This window comes from Chrysochloris asiatica, unplaced genomic scaffold (genome assembly GCF_000296735.1).
Source record: "Chrysochloris asiatica unplaced genomic scaffold, ChrAsi1.0 scaffold00091, whole genome shotgun sequence".
Taxonomy (NCBI): domain Eukaryota; kingdom Metazoa; phylum Chordata; class Mammalia; order Afrosoricida; family Chrysochloridae; genus Chrysochloris; species Chrysochloris asiatica.
The window spans coordinates 7,582,397-7,593,044 of NW_006408609.1; the positions used below are offsets into that span (position 1 = coordinate 7,582,397).

A 10,648-nucleotide genomic window follows, 5' to 3' on the forward strand; every position below is an offset into this window, starting at 1 on the left:
TTCTGTGATAGAATTCTTGCCTTCCATGCAGGAAATCCAGGTTCAATTCCTGATCAATACACCTCAAGTGCAGCCACTACATTTCTGTCAGTGGAGACTTGTTCCAGCAAACATCAAGACTAAGATAAACTTGGAACTTGGGAAAAAGGCCTACTAATCTAGTTCTTTTTTTTTTTTAAATCAACATATGCAAAACTCCTATCCCATTGTGCATGAGGTCTTCATGAGGCAGGGGGGCAGCTCAGTGGCAGCTAACAACAACCAACATTCAGTCCTTCACAAAGAAGGGTTTTGGTGTTTTCAAATTATTGACACAGTTTCTGCTACTCTTTTCAATCTGCCTCTTTCTGTCTTCTGATTAGAGATACTATGTGGCAAGCTCTCGGCAGATTCGGCGGTTAGCAGGAGCATCCCGCTCTCCTGTGATTTCCCACTTTAGCGAGACTTTATCAGGAGTATCCACAATCAAAGCATTTGGACATGAACAGCGGTTCATCCAACAAAACAAAGAGGTGGTGAATGAGAATTTAGTGTGCTTCTACAATAATGTCATTTCAAACAGGTAAGACAGGTAGTCACATCAATCTCTTCTAAGTTATCCTGTTCCCTGACTTCTTAATAGAAAGTGCATTTTAAAAATGGAATTTCGTTAAAAAAATTTTTTTAAAAATCAGTCTTAATTATTTTCTAGTACTTAATTTGTTGTTGTTAAGTGCCTTCCAGTCTGTTCCAACCCTTGGTTATGTGCCATGGAGTTGGTTCCGACTTATAGCGACCCTGTACAGGATTTCCAAGGCTGTAGATCTTTACAGGAGCAGAAAGCCTCATCTTTCTCCCGTGGAACAGCTGGTAGTTTCGAACTGCTGACCTTAAGGTTCGCAGCCTGATTTGTAACCGCTACGCTACCAGAGCTCCTTAGTGACCCTGTATAGGGTTTCCAAGGAGCGGCTGGTGAGCTTGAACCATTGTCTTTGTGGTTCAAACCAACTGTGCAGTCCATCTCATTAACCCACAGCACCAAACCAGGACTCCTAATATGTAGTCAGGTCAAATGTTAACAATTTATACTAATAAAATGTATATACTATTTTATATAAAAAGGCCTCAAGTTGGTGAAGATTAAATAAAATACCATTATGAGTAATAATTTTTTTAATTCATAAAATTCATTTTATTTGCAATTAATACTCATAATATTTTGAATTTAAAGTTATAATTCCATATAAAGGAGAAAAATTGACTATTAGATATAATAGTAATTGAGCATGTTTTAATTTTTAGAAACCAATTTAATCATAACAAATTAAGTGTAAGTGATTAGATAATAAATTATTTTCTGGTAGAGTTTTTAAATTTGAGTGCGTAATTTTAGCTGATGCTATTTTCTTTTACTTTTTTTATCTGATTAAGTTTTAACGATAATAAAGCCTGTACAAGTAATATGCATTTTTTATGACAAAGAATCCTTAAGCCATCCTTATTGAAACACTCCTGTGTTTGGTCAAGTTCTAAGTAAGAGAGACAAGACAGTTCTTGTCATTGTATAGGTGATTCCCTAGAGGAGCCTTTACTAAGTCCACCAAAATGTCTGCATCTCAGTTACTCAGAACTACATTCCATTTGTTACAGGTGGCTTTCTGTTAGGCTGGAATTTCTTGGCAATGTAATGGTATTCTTTGCTGCACTGTTGGCTGTGCTGGCTGGAAAATCTATAGATTCAACAATAATTGGTTTGTCCATATCCTATGCCTTAAATGTAAGTACTGATACTTTTTTTTGTACCTTGTATGTTTGTTGTTGTTGTTAAGTACCATGAAGTCGGTTATGACTCCTGCACAGGGTTTTCCGAGGCTGTAAATCTTTATGGGAGCAGAACACCTCATCTTTCTCCCAAGGATCCACTGGTAGTTTTGAACTGCCGACCTTGAAGTTAGCAGCCCAGTTCGTAACCACTACACTACCAGAGTTCTTTGTATGTTTATACTCCAGTTAATTAAATACTTTTCTCCTTTGCCTGACTAAATTATAGATTGTATTTACTAAGTATTTGCCTGACTAAATTATAGATTGTATTTATTAAGTACTGTTGTTGTTGTTGTTGTTAAGTACCGCAGAGTCGATTCCGACTCATAGTGACCCTGCACAGGGTTTCCGAGGCTGCAAATCTTTATGTAAGCAGAAAGCCTCATCTTTCTCCTGTGGAACACCTGGTAGTTTTGAACTGCCGACCTTGAGGTTAGCAGCCCGATTCATAACCACTACGCTACCAGAGCTCCTTTACTAAGTAATAAGGAAAGACAAATCTGGATTACCCTAGAAACTTGTTTCTTCCTCTCTTCAGTGGCAGGAAACTGAGTGAGAATACAGACGAACAGGATAAGCAATGATGGCCAGAGAACTTGTGCTGTGGCATAGTTTCCCAGAAGTCCTCTGATATATTGTCCTTAAAGACGTGGAGGTCCTCTCTACTGCGGCACGGCCATTCACCTCTGCCGAGCCTAAGCACAGAGATAATGGGAGCTCTGGGGAAAGAATATTATTTGCTTCTTGTGTGCTTTTGTTTTTCCCATATAACCTCTATTTTATATGTACTCTGCAAGGCACTAGGGGTATGTTGGTTTTCATGCACCCAGTAGCAAGTTCCTTAAACTCCCAAGTTCCTTAAACAGGAGTGGGGAACCTTTCTTTGCCTAAAATTTTGGCTAAAATGTATAGCATCATTTGAGGGCCATACAAAATTATCAATTAAAAAAACTGTTGTTGTTAAGTGTCGTTGAGTCAGTTCTGATTCATAGCAACCCTGTATAGGGTTTCTGAGGAGGAGCTAGTGGGTTCAAACGAATCTTAAGGTTGAGTGTGTATCCCAAGGCACCCCTGCTATATTTGGTCAAACGTTTAATTAACTCATCCCTAATATCACCTCCTTGGAAACCCTATACAGGGTCGCTATGGGTCAGAATAGACTCGGCGGCACTTAACAACAACAACATTATGATAGCTGGCAAGGCCAGACCAAATGATTTCGTGACCTTATATGATTCATGGACTGGACATTCCCCACCTCTGTTTTAGAAGATAAATCTAGATGATTTTGATATCCTCTGTTAGTCCTTAATCCAATACCCTTGAGGCCAGCTACATTTCAGAGTTCAGAACTTGAGCTTCTAGAATGGGAATATGATGGCATATACATCTTAGGGTCTGGGGCAGTGTCCCATAATAAAACATTACTATTTCTTCAGTGAAATATGTGAATGCATATTGAACACTTAAATGAGTTTAATAAACATTTTAAAGAGCATCACACCATTTAAAGTCAACAAATGAATTTGCAAAAATTTCCAATAAAAGTTAAAACTCTCAGAACTCTTTGGTTTTCAGAAATAGGTTTGAAATTACAATGGTAGAGTACCTGCATTTAGTTGTAGGGTGAGAAGAGATAGAGTTCAAAAGAAAGATACAGAAGGAGTAAAAAAGTTAGGAAAATCTTTCTTCTGATGGCTAATAGTGGAGAAAACCACAGGTAATGTAGTTTGTGCACTATATTTTTTCTCATTTAGATGTGCATTTCTTTAGTAATATCCCATTCATCTTAATATTCACCATTTCCTACACCAAGTATGGACTTCTTTAATATATGCTTGAATGATTGTATCAACTTTCAAATAATTCCACTGATGATATTAATGAGTTTAATATGCTTAAATATACATATGTGTGTACATGTATGTACATGTATATATATATACATGTACATATGTCAAAATTTATCCATACTTTGCCTGTAGACTTTATTTTAATAAGCTTTTAGAAAAGACAAATATATCATAGTTTGACATAATCCCCTTGCTGTTCAATATGCTTTGTCCATCTGTCAACAAACTTTCATATCCCCTTATTAAAAAAAGGTTTAGACTGAGTTGTGAGCCATGAATGCACTACTGTCTTCACTTCTTCATCAGAGGTGAATCTTCAACCTGAAAGGGCTGCTTTCAGGGGACTAAACAGGTGAAAGTTAATGGAGCAAGATCAGGACTATAGGGAGGATGCTTTAATAGTTCAAAATGAAGTTTTTGCAGAGTGTGAACAGTGTGGGCAGGGGTGTGTGAACATGCATTTTCATGTAAGATCACAATGCCCTTGGATAGCCATACTCCGTGTTTAATCCAGTTTAGGCTTCAGCTCTCCAGCAAGAATCTCATTGTAATGAACACTGTTGAAAAGAAACTTTTACTTCCCTTCAAGTATTTGTCCAAATTTTGTTTGCAGATGCCCACATTCACACCTGCACAACAGTGACCTTGAATGGAAAGCACTGGTAAGACAGTGCAGTCACTAGAAGCTTTAATATAACTGAGTGCAGATAATTTTTGACTTTCTCATATATTAACATACTTACCTCTACATTTGTGAAATAATCAGAAGAAATAGAATCTTACAAATTCTGAGAAATTATGTCCTATTAAAACTAATGCTATTAACATTATGTAAATGAAAGAAGAATATTCATTAAATGCTTATTTTGTTTGTTTTTTCCTCAGATTACTCAATCTCTGAATTTTTTGGTAAGAAAAGCATGTGAAATTGAAACCAATGCTGTTTCCATTGAAAGAGTTTGCGAATATGAAAATATGGACAAAGAAGTAAGCATCCATAAATAACCAATAAATGGGAGAATATTAAAATACTAAAATGCACCGTGAATTGACATTTAAAAAAATAAATTTTAAACCAAAGACCCATTTCCAAATCTGTTATCATATTCAACATGTCAATAAAATAGATGGGGGAAAAGACACTCCATAAATTGTAAGAGCTGTCTTATTTTCAATGATGTTACAAAAATACAATATAATTTTAAAAATATATCTTTAAACAACATAGTGATTTATCCTGTCCAGGTGGAGAATAAAAATACACAACCTAGAGTTATAACTTTGTCAGGATAATGTATTGAAAAAAGAATCTTTATAGATATCTCATAATTATTTAGAGTCTGATTGCACAATTTTTAAATTAACTGCACACTTAATGCTTTTATCTTCAGTTTCATTTTGTCATCATTAGCATGTATGTCAATTGGAAAGAGAATGAATCAGTCTGTTTTTTTTTTTTTTTTTAATTAACTGTAATTTGGGAGGTAGAATAATTAGATTGACAGTATGATATTTAAATTATCTAAACACTTTACTCATCTAGATTGCTTCTGACCTGTATTAACAGGGTAAATGATAAAGGCAACTTGAACTATTTCACTTTCTGTATATTCTTCAACCTACCTGTGAAGGTTATCTAAATCTTCATGAAACTATCCTGTTTCATATCTCTTAGGAAGAAATATCCTCTTCCAAAAGGTGATGTATCCTAAATAATTATAGACATTATTTATATAAATAATTATTTTCTAAATAATTATCGACATCTCATAATTATTTAGTCTGATTCCACTTGTATCCTTGGTAATACCTCTTCATGTCTTCTCTAAGAATTTGCTCCATTACCATTTCCTATAATTCCTACATCCTAACCCTCAATTTTGCATCTGAATTGTGGTGTTGGAGGAGAATACTGAAAGTGCCATGGACTGCCAAAAGAACCAAAAGATCTGTTTTGGAAGAAGTGCAGCCAGAGTGTTCCTTGGAGGCCAAGATGGCTAAACTTCGTCTCTCATACTTTGGAAATATTGTCCGGGGGAAACAGTCGCTGGAGAAGGATGTCATGTTGGGTAAGGTGGAGGGTCAGAGAAAAAGGGAAGACCCCTAACGAAATGTATTGGCCAGGTGGCATCATTGATGGACTCAAGTGTGGCAGCGGTAGTGAGGTTGGCCCAGGATCGGACATTGTTTCGTTCTGCTGTGCATGGGGTCACTATGAGTCGCAACAACCCTCAACACTTTGCTTCTTTCAGGCTATTAGTATCCCTAATTATTTTCTATATCCTCAAAATGCTCCCTGGATTTTGCCCTAGATCTTGCCTTGCTTTTTCATACAAATGCCATTGAGAGACTAGTCAACCAGAGCAATCTTTAGTTCACAATTTTCAATATTCTCAGTCTGTTTCCATATATGACAAGAACCCTGGTGACCCAGTAGTTCAAGCACTTGGCAGCTAAATGAAAGGTCAGCAGTTTGAACCTACCAGTCAGTCCAAGGGAAAAATACGTGAAAGTCTGCTTCCATGAAGACTGCAGCCTTGGAAACCCTACGGAACAGTTCTACTTTGTCTCCTAGTGTTGCTGTGATTAGGAATAGGCTTGATCGCAATCGGTTTAGTTTTTTTGTTTTGTTTTTGCCATCCAATGACTACTGTTATTGTTGTTAAATGCCATTGAGTCGATTCCAACCCATGGCGACCCGGTACAGGGTTTCCGAGGCTGTAAATCATTTACGGGAGCAGAAAGCCTCATCTTTCTCCCGCGGAACAACTGGTAGTTTCAAACTGCTGACCTTAAGGTTCGCAGCCCGATTCGTAACCACTATGCTACCAGAGCTCCTTAATGACTACTGTAGTAAAATAAAAATACTAAATGAAACCAATTACTGTCTAGTCAATTCTAATTTATGGTAACCCCATCTATTCAGAATTGTTCTCTGTGTTTTCAATGGGTGTGATCTCCAAGCCTTTCTTCCAAGGTGCCTCTTTCCATCAGTTGTTGTTGTTGTTAGGTGCCATTGAGTCAGTACCAACTCATAGTGACCCTATGCACAGCAGGACGAAACACTGCCCGATCCTGGGCCAACCTCACTACTGTAGCCACACTTGAGTCCATCGATGCTGCCACTTGGCCAATCCATCTCGTTGGGGGTCTTCCTCTCTTTCTCTGAACCTCACCTTGTTGTTGTTGTTGTTGAGTGCCGTCGAGTCGGTTCCGACCCATAGCGACCCTGTACAGGGTTTCCGAGGGTGTAAATCTTTACGGGAGTAGAAAGCCTCATCTTTCTCCCGCGGAGCGGCTGGTAGTTTCGAACCGCTGACCTTGAGGTTTGCAGCCCGATTCGATTATCTCCTTCTCCAGTGACTGGCCCCTCCTGACAATATGTTCAAAGTATGAGAGATGAAGTTTGGCCATCTTGGCCTCCTAGAAGCACTCTGGCTGCACTTTCCAAACAGATCTATTGGTTCTTTTAGCAGCTCATGGCTGAGTACTTTTGTGCCACCCAGGGACAGTAATATTGTTGCAAAACATCATGATGTGAAAGAGATATATTTGTCCAGAAAATCCTAATCACCTCTTTACAACCCCACTTCTCTACCCTCTTCTATAACATAAATTTCTATAAGAGTGGTCTATGCTTGTCATCTTCAATTCCTTTCCTCTTGTTCTCTTTTGTTGTTGCTGTTATTAAGTACCATAAAGTCAGTTACAACTCATAGCGACGCTGTATTGGGTTTCCAAGAAATAGCTGGTAAGTTTGAACCACCAACCTTGTGGTTCAAACTGACCTGGTGGTCCAGTGCTTTATTCCATTTCACTCAACCCCTCCACCAATACTGCCATTGTCAAGATCACCAATTGTCCATCCTCAGACTTCACATTACTTGGTGATCTCTCCCACTTCCATGAAAACATTAATCTCACTGCCCAAGCTCCACACTCCCTTGAGTATTAATCCACTTTCTGTTGTCTCTGAATTTTTTGGGTAAGAAAAGCATGTGAAATAGAAGTGCTCAGAACCTCCGGAAGACCTGAGCACTTGTATTTAGCTCCCTTTGCCTAGAATGCACTTCACCTGTTATCCACTTAGCTTGTTCTCTTATCACATCTGGTCAGGCCTTTCTTAATTGTTCTTAATAAAATTACATCAGCCCACCAACAACAACCCTGGCTGTTTCTTATTTTCCAAAACTTTACCATGATCTAACATTCTACATATATTGTGTGTGTAATTTTATCTTTTCCCACCAGAACATATACTCACAATAAGGTCTAGTATAATGATCTGGTTTGCTCATTGCTGAAACTTTCCAGCATGCAAAACTTGTTGTTGTTGTTGTTGTTGTTAAGTGCCGTCGAGTCGATTCCGACCCATAGGGACGTTGTATAGGGTTTCTAAGGAGCAGTTGGTGAGCTTGAACCACTGACTTTGCAATCTGATGCATTAGCCCACAGCATCACACTTGTGACATAATAAAGCCAATATTTGGGGAATGAATAAAGAAACTTACCTCATGTCAGTTAAAATTTCAGCTTACGATTACAGAGTTTAGAAGGTTTTTCTTAATACCTTGATAGAGTATAGGAAGCCTCATCAACTCTAAAAATATATTTCAAAGATTATCCTATAACTGAATGAGAGGTTTTATGTTGACAATATTTAAAACTATTTCCAGAAATATGTACCAATACTGTGTGTCATTATTCATGCTCACTTTTGTTTACATGCATGAAAATTAATTTTTCAGGGGAAAGGTATTTTTTATTATAATCATAGTTTTTAAATGTTTTATTAATTTAAAAAATGTTTCATTTTTAGGCACCCTGGATAATGTCTAGAAGACCTCCATTGCAATGGCCCAATAAGGGCATAGTGGAGTTTGTTAATTATCAGGCTCGGTATAGAAATGATCTTGGTTTAGCACTACAAGATATTACTTTCCAGACTCATGAGGAAGAGAAGGTATTGTATATACATAAATATATATATATTTCCTTTTACCTGAATAAATTCATTGCAAATGTCAAAGTATAATATTTCATTGAGTATCATATGGTCTCTTGTATCAGATTTCTTATAAAAATAGTAAAGATGTGCTTGTGTGTGAAGGATAAGTTCTCTTTCTATAAATAAAAATTATTTGTTTTTTTTTTATATTTGCTTATATACTGATATGATAAATGGTTTTAGAATTCTTTATTTAGAACTTCTAGTGTGGTGAATCACAAAGTCGACAGCTCAAACCCACCAGCTGCTCCTTGAAAACCTCAGGGCCGCTATGAGTCAGAACCTACTTGATAACACTGAACAACAAACAATATTGACTGAATTGCAACAATATGATAATGTTACCTAAAATACAGTAAAACCATAGGGTGGAATATTTGTATCATCAATAACATAATTGTCACAAAACAATTTAATCCCACAGGGAAATGTTTGAAATGTAATTTAGTAAGTAAAAGCAACATACAAAACTGTCGATTGGATGATATCAGTTTAGAGCATTAAAAAAGTAAGTAAATATGCAGATTAGCAACAAGTACTAGAATAGTAATTACAAAAGAGTGGTTCTTTTCAATTGATGGAATTCCAGATGAGTTTTATTTTATACTTACCTACATTTTTCAAAATGCTTCATAAAAGCATGCTATATTTCTAATCAGAAAAACATTCTAAAGGTAAATAGAAGTAGCAAAAATGTTTTATAACCCAAAATGTCCTCTTTTCTAACTTTCTATACGCGCTTCAAGGAGACCTGTCATTCAGTGGTTAAGTACTCAAGCCCACTAGTCATTCCATGAAAGAAAGATGAGGTCATCCGTCTCCATAAAGATTGCAGCCTTGGAAACCCTATGAGGCAGTTTTGTTGTTTTATAGGGTTACTATGAGTCAGAATGAGCTCAGTGGCAATGGGTTTTGATTTTTTGAAAACCAGGCTCACAATGCCAATCTCAAGGACAGAAATATGTTCAGAACTATGAAATTATTCTGGAATTCTGATCATCCCAATTCATCCAACACCCTCAATAGTTTTAATGGATGGTTGTTTTGATATGCCAGAGGAATGTACAGTCCTTCCTGTGGATTTTCTAGCTGCATGGACAAAAAAAAAAAAAAAAAAAAAGCATTTTTTTTTTTTTTCTTGCTTACAATGCTTAATTTTTGGAAATAGTAAAGAAAACTCCCTTGCAAAAGTCCCAGTAATAACACATTAGTGCCAGTGCCTGCTTTACCTTTAACCGTTTTTGGCTAGTCCAGAGATAACTCAGGTTTGATTTCTGAGGCTACTAGGGTTCTCTTTCATAGTGAATGAATTACCCAAACCTAGAGGAAATAAGGCATAGGAGTGTTTGGATAGAAAGCTGATCCTTGTAAATCACATTACATCTTTCCTGAAAGTCAAGGATATTCTAGTTGACAAAACTAAATTTTACATTTTAGGTGACCCAACGCCTAATATATTTATTGTCAGTTGCAAAGATCCCATTCTCTTCCAAAAAGTATAGTGGAAACTGTTTATAATCTTTTTGTTACAGATTGGAATTGTGGGAAGGACTGGAGCAGGCAAATCAACACTATCAAATTGCTTGTTTAGAATTGTAGAGAGATCAGGAGGCAAAATTATCATCGATGGAATTGACATATCAACTATTGGACTGCATGACCTTCGTAGCAAACTTAACATTATTCCACAGGTAAAGCTTGTGTGCAGTAGTCTTTCTTAACTCAATCTAGTTGGTCTTTTTCTATGTCAATTTGTTTCTTCTAAGCATGTAAATCCACTTTTTTTAAGTCATATAATTTAAAATATATTATGAAAAATAACTCTGTAATTCAATCCTATTAAAAACTTATAAACTATTCTCCCTAAGGATATTCATCTGTTTGACAAACCAGTGCATCTCTTTGAAAGCTCCTTTCATAATGTTGTTGTTGTCAGGTGCCATTGAGTCGGAACTGACTCATAGCAACCCCATGCACAGCAGAA

At 36.7% G+C, this 10,648-nt stretch overlaps 1 pseudogene; it reads left to right on the plus strand.

Annotated features, from left to right (window-relative positions):
* The window catches only part of LOC102840333, a 134,898-nt pseudogene that overhangs the window by 102,006 nt on the left and 22,244 nt on the right, over positions 1–10,648 (plus strand).